Source organism: Apis dorsata, unplaced genomic scaffold (assembly GCF_000469605.1).
Source record: "Apis dorsata unplaced genomic scaffold, Apis dorsata 1.3 scaffold_989, whole genome shotgun sequence".
In the NCBI taxonomy this organism is placed as follows: Eukaryota; Metazoa; Arthropoda; class Insecta; order Hymenoptera; family Apidae; genus Apis; species Apis dorsata.
This window is the reverse complement of record NW_006264092.1, coordinates 176,396-183,427: the sequence shown is the minus strand read 5'-3', so window position 1 is coordinate 183,427 and position 7,032 is coordinate 176,396. Positions and strand designations below refer to the sequence as shown.

General features: G+C 27.1%; 1 protein-coding gene across 1 annotated transcript in view; it reads right to left on the bottom strand.

Annotated features, from left to right (window-relative positions):
* The window catches only part of LOC102674941 (protein GDAP2 homolog), a 30,839-nt gene that overhangs the window by 22,293 nt on the left and 1,514 nt on the right, over positions 1–7,032 (bottom strand). The window lies entirely within an intron of this gene.

Here is a 7,032-nt window from a genome sequence, read left to right as displayed (position 1 = left end):
AAAAAAAAAAAAAAAAATATTACCCTCTGATCTTGATGGCTTTTTAATATATTGCCATCACTCTGAATTGTATTGTGAAAATTTTTACTTAGAGGTCGCTGTTCATTAAAAAGTTATTAATAAAAACGTTCCTTCGAAACAGTTTATGTTAGGTTGGGTTAGTTTTAATCAGCTTTATCGCTACTACTACAATTACAGTAGTCAGATTAAGAAAACTAGTGCAAATCTAATGCAAATCATTAACAACTAAATGAGTTTTTATTTAATTTACGGTTTCCTGATATATTATATTGAGTCTTAATTAGACTAGATTAGATAAATAATTTTTTAATAAACAACGATTTGTTAAATTATCAATACGATGACCTTGATAATATATTAAAAAAATCATAAAAATTGGAAGATAGAAATATATTTTTTTGTAAATATTTATCCAGATATTATTCGAAGAATCATAATAATGATATAAAAAAAAAAATAAAAAAAAATTGTTTGAAAATATTACAATTAATTTCAACAGAGAGAATTAAAATTCCAAAAATTTCATTGCATCGGAATATCCATGATAATATTTTGTCACAGCGTTTCAAGTCACAATCGAAATAACGAATCTCAATGTTTCATCATCGAACGCGAAAATTACATGCAATTTCATCGTTAATCTCCATTCGTTACGGAGAATTCGTGGAAAAGAAACATAAAGCTGACCAACCTTAAATATCGACGCCATATCACGTAGCGTGAATTGTGACGACGAGAAAAGCGTGCTTAGTTTTGCAAAAACATGCAAGACTCCGGATAACAATCTCATAACACGAACCTCGTCTAATCTTTTTAATGCGAATGTCGTAATTAAAATTTTATTACCTGACCATAAGAATGTGAAATATTCGCACATTAATTTCATGGTATACGATGGTATATTAATATGAACTTATACGATGCGAAGCTTTTAATACAGAGATTCAAGGGATGAAATTCGTAAATATTAAATTCAAGGCTGAAACGCGTAATTGAAATATGAAGTTTACAACATAAACTTGACAATATGAAGTTTACAAAGTTTGAATAATATTAGGAGTTACAATAATATTAGGAGTTACAATAGAAAGCTTATAATAGATATTTCACAAATGCGAAGCTTTGAAAATGATATAAAACCTCCACGATATGAAGATTCAACAATTTAAATTTTACGATATAAAGTTTAGAATGGAATGTGCAAAATTTTACAAAGTTTATAATATTTTATACAACATAGTGCTCATGGAGCTTATACTAATAACATGAATCTTAAAATAAGAACTTTATAATATAAAGTTTACAATATAAAATCTTTAATACGAAGACAAATATTTATAACGTCAAAACACTGTTGATATAAAACTAACATAAAACTCAAGATATAATAAATTTTATAAAAAGTTTCAAAAAAAACAAATTTTTTAAAAATAAAAAAATGAAAAAATTAAAATTTCTTTTATTTTTAATGAAATTTTATAATGAATTATAGAGTTTAATGAATTATACGCAGTAATTTTTTCAGCATTTTTATCACTTTAAGAAAATCAATAAAATCAATAAAATCAAAAAAAATTTTTTGTTTTTTTAAATATAATTTGTAATGATAAAAAGAAAATTTTAAATTATAAAATATTTGATTTCTAATATTCTATCATTTTATTGCGAAAAATATTCTTAAATGAAATTGTATTTAAAATTAAAAAAAATAATGGAATCTTTGAGGGTTGATTTTACTCATTCAAAGAGATTTATTCATCGAAATTTGCTTCATATATATATATAATCTATTGTGCCCTGTATACATATAAATTTTTAATAAAATCAAAATTTTCGGATGAATTTTTTTTTAACGTAAAAATACTTTTTGATTGTATATTAAATTGATTGTATATTAAGTTTGTGCTTCAAAGATACAATATGCTTCACAATAATGCTTCACAATACAACTATGCATATCTAATTTCGTGAATCTTTTCGCTTTAAATTTGAGTCACAAAACCATTTTCTGTTACGAATTTTCAAATGTATTATTGTTTAATCTAATAAATTACATAGATTCAATATGATATTTTATACATAAATACGCAGATTTCATATATGAAACACAGAATTTTCAATTGCTTAATTTAACAAATGAATTCAACTTTATAATGTATGATTTTTTATATGAAATCTCAATTCAAACGCAGAAATCATAAATGACTCACGAAGAAATTTCAATTTTTTTTTATATTAAAGTTGTAAATATAAGAAAAAGAAGAACAATAGTTATTTATATATTTTAACAATAGATTATTGATTTATTGGAAATATGTTTTACATATTTATAAAATATTAATCAATTTATCTGATTGATATTATTATTTTATTTATTATTATTATGATATTGATTTTTTTATTAGTTCTAAATTTTAGAAAATTTGAAAAAATTGAAATATTTATTGAAATTTCTGATTAAGTGAAATATTAAAGATTTTTTTCAAACACAAATTCAAACAAAATTTTAACAAAATTGAATGAAATTTCTTCTCGATCTATAGCAAACTGAAATTACTTGGAGAGATAAAAACGATTTACGAGGGATAAACGAAAAAAGAATTTATAAAAATATAATCCTCAATAAAATATATCTTCTTTTTCATTCTTTTTAAAGTATCACACGTTAACACGTTTTTTTCATCATTTTTTTTTCATCATTTTTTTTTTCATCATTTTTTTTTTCATTCTTTGTTTACTTTTTTTTTCATTCTTTGCTTATATCATATATTAACAAATAATTTTATTATCGAAAATTCCTATCTTATAAAATCTTAAGTACACGAAGCTTGAAAACAAAGTCTTAAATAAAAATATCGTGTTTTTATTTTTTTTTATTTTTGCATAGAAGATTTTTTCTTTTCTATAATTATCCATTACTCGCTAATCGTAAAATACTCAATACTAAAATGTTAATTAATATGTGTTACAGGAATTTATCAAGCGTCAATAAATATCTTAAAAACATCAAATCTACCACGAAATTACATGAAACTGTTCGTTCAATTCTAAAACACGATAAAAAATTATATTAGATTTATAATATCTTTATTACTACAAATATTACTATATTAAATTCGCATATATGCCAAGATTAGTCATCAAATATCTAAGCTTAACCATGAAATTATTCAATTTCTAAAAAGCATCGATCAAAATTACTTATTGATATAATATCTCTGTTTCGAATATCGAAGCTTAACACGTCAAAGCTACCACGAAATTGTCCACCCTTCGATCGACCCTCGACCAGTGCCATTCCACCGACACGCGACACAGCGGTTTCATCGCGTAGCGTCGCGCGTGGACGCGTCCATGAATATTCCATTCGGGTAAAATCAATGAGCACGTTTCACGTGCGCCCCATGAAATGTTTCGCCTAACGTCGTTAATCGAGTCGAGCCACGGTTGAACGCGGTTCATCCGAAGAAACGGAATTCTTTCTTCCAGATGAAAGAACGAATTAGTATCGTTCCGTTCGACATCGATTTTCCAAACCATTTTTTTTTTTTTTTTTACTTGTTTTTATTTTTCCCGCCGCGAATGTTGTTTCCTTCAAGGCCGCGATACCAACTCGCTCGTATACGGATGATATACATGCATATAAATCAAACGTTAAACGATTCTATCAGCTGATTTTCGCGATGACGACTCGACTTGTCTGACAATGGACGATTAACGATAGTTACGATTGTTGTTTCTTTAATCGCTATCAATGCCATTGTCTTTTTTTTTTTTTTTTTTTTTTTTTTTTTTTTTTTTTTTGCTTCTTAATCTCTTGCCGTAGAAATATCGCGAGATTTTTTCCGCGAAAAAAAGAGAGAGCGTGTTCAAGAGTTCATCGGTGTAATTATTTGTACTTATCGATACTTTCTTATGTTAGGATAGTTAACAAGTTTTGCACAGTGCAAAGAATGGTTTTCAGAACGGTTTTAAAAAATTTCCGATACCGGATTGAAACTAGATTTTCACAGATTAAATTTATACCGATTTATAAAATATTTAAATATCGAAATGCAATATTAATCGAAATGTAAAATTTTATATAAAAAGAATAGTTTACGGTTGGATTGAGAATTTTTTATAATTATTCACATCATTTATAACAATGAATTGTTACGTTGAATCATCCAATGAAATTGCAGGTATATTGGTATTCAGTCGACGCTCGATATGATTTTTCTTTTCATTATCACCCAGCGTGAAACGTGTAACGTGTAACGACTAAACATACAAAATATTCTCTATGATATGATAACTAACTAGGTTTGAAAATTGAAGATTCTAAGAGCGCAAAGGAGAAAGGAATGAAAATAGAAGAAAAATCTGTGTTTTCCTTCGAGAATAACAAATCTCTCCTATATTTTGGAGAAATCAGTTTCTTGGAGCATTACCAAAAGGCAACGAAGGGCGCAAAACAAAACTGGGCGTTGGACCAAAAGAGTAAGGTTCCCGCGTATTGGAAAACGATTAAAGCTCAGCATGAAAATCCCCTCGTACGTATACATACATACAAAAACTGAACTCGAGCAACATTTTTACCAAACTCCATCCCGTAAACCAAACCGGGCAAATTTCCAAAAAAAATCGTTATTCTCGAAAAATGATAATCGTGGAAACGCGAACCGATCTCGCGTCAAAGATCGGAACGCGTCAGATGCGGAACATTTACGTAACGTGGAAAACACACACGACGGTTCGAGTTACGNTTTTGAATATGCTTTGAATAATATAATAATATGCACAAGTAATATATATGTTTACGAATCCTGGATATTGAGAAAGCACGGGCACACGTACGTGTCGCGGGATGGAAGAGTGAATGAGGAACGCGACGAGCCTTGGCGACGAGTCGCGACGCACTGAGCCGCTTGAACGAGGAAGACGGGAAACTACGAGAGGAACGACGTCGAGACGCCGCGCCGCGTCTTCGTCGGTTTCGTGGGCGCGCGCCTCCGCCGGCTGCGTCACGGCGCTTGCTCGGCTTTCGACTACTACGTGTTCGATGAGTAAAAAGCCGGGGAAATGGCAGAGTAGGGGCGCGATCCGTGGTAAGGTTGTTACGTTCGATTTCGCGAGGCGTTGACTAATTGCTCGGAATATCACTCGGTTGACCGTAAAAGGTTCAGTTGTGGACCATATATATGTATATGATGCTCGTTGGGATGAGAATTTCAAGTTTGAATCGTGAATTTTCGAAGGTTTTTCTTTTTTTTTTTTATTCACTGGTCATTGCAGCAATTTTGGCAAGTTTGGCGGTTATTTAATTCTATTCGTGATAGAGGGAAGTTATTATAGTTATTTGAAATATATATTCACTTTATGATATTTTATTACGTAGAGTTGTCATGTTTGATTTTGAGGAGGACGTTGATTAATTGTCGAAATGTCACGGTTTATTGTAAAAGATTTAGTCGTGGGTTATAGATATTGATTGTTCGATGAAAATTTTGGCAAAATTTTGTGTTGTTTGATCATTAAGAGTTTTAGATATTTAGGAAGTTTAGGTATTTGGTGGAACTAATATTATTCATGGGGATATGTCAAAGAGAAATTATGTATTTGAATTATTTACTACTACTATTACGTTTGATTTCGCAGGAGTGATTCATTGATTTGATTCATTGCTGAAATATCATTTGGTTGATTGTAAAAAATTTAGTCATTTATTTGAGAATTCTTTTGTTGTTTGATCATTAGATTAAGAATAAATTTGAATATTGAAATTAATGTTATTTATCGGGATATTAAAAAGAGATTATACCTATTTGAAATGTTTAGTTTCCAATGTTTATTACGTGATAAGGTTATTACATTTGATTTCGCAATATGTTGATTAATTGTTAATATCAAAATATCGATTGATCATAAATCAAGTGTGAAATATATTTGTAATGCAAATTTATTTTGAGAATTATTTTTTTTGTTTGACGTTGATTAGAAATTTTTTATTCGATATTCAAAAGAAATTATATAATCATTAAAATATTTAATGAACAGCACGTGATTTTTATGTTTGATTTCGTAATATTAATTGCTGAAATATTATCAATTAATCATAAAAACTTCAGTATAAAATTTATTTGTTTGTAAATTTGTTCTGAGAATTATTTCTCAATTATTAAAAAAGTTGAATATTTGGAGAAATTTGATCATGGAAATATTTATATTATATTTAATTATATACGTACGTATGTATGTAATTTATCAATATTTGACAAATATATTTGTCATAAAAAAATTATGATTAGTTATTATTTGGAAATTTGAAAATTTTAATGAAAATCAATGAAAATATTGTAAATTTATGATATTTTAAAGGAAATAAAAATAAGTGGAAAAATTGTACACGATGTGTATTTAAATTATAATTTTAATTAAAAATTGAAAAAAAAATTTATATTTATATAAATTATTTTGATAAGATATGTTATTAAAATATTTTAAATAAGAACAAAATAAAAAAAAATAAAAACTTCACTTGAAAAAAATTCTAATGTTTTAAAAGAATCGAAATATTACTGTTCGATGCGCACAATGAATAAGGCACCGTTTTATACAATATTATTCTCCAGGAAGAGATTAAACTTATAATTTATTATTTTTTCCTTATTTAATTTTTTTTTAATTTTTTTTTCTTTTTACAAAAAATTACGAATATGTTTAACATATTTAATATGTTTTTTTATTAGTATCTTGATCATAATATGATATTAACAGTTTAATTAATAGTTTATATAAAAGTCTGTTTTTAATCTTAGTATAAATCTACTTTAAGCCATTAAGCATCAAGCAATAATGCGCATTAAAAATAACATTATTGAGAAACAATATTATAGAGCAATTTATATATTATTATATGAAAATATAAAAAAATATATTAAAAATAAAGTAATAAATAGTCTATTACACTTTTATTCCATTATATAAGCTTATAAAAATTTCCATACTTCAAAAAAAAATATAATTTAT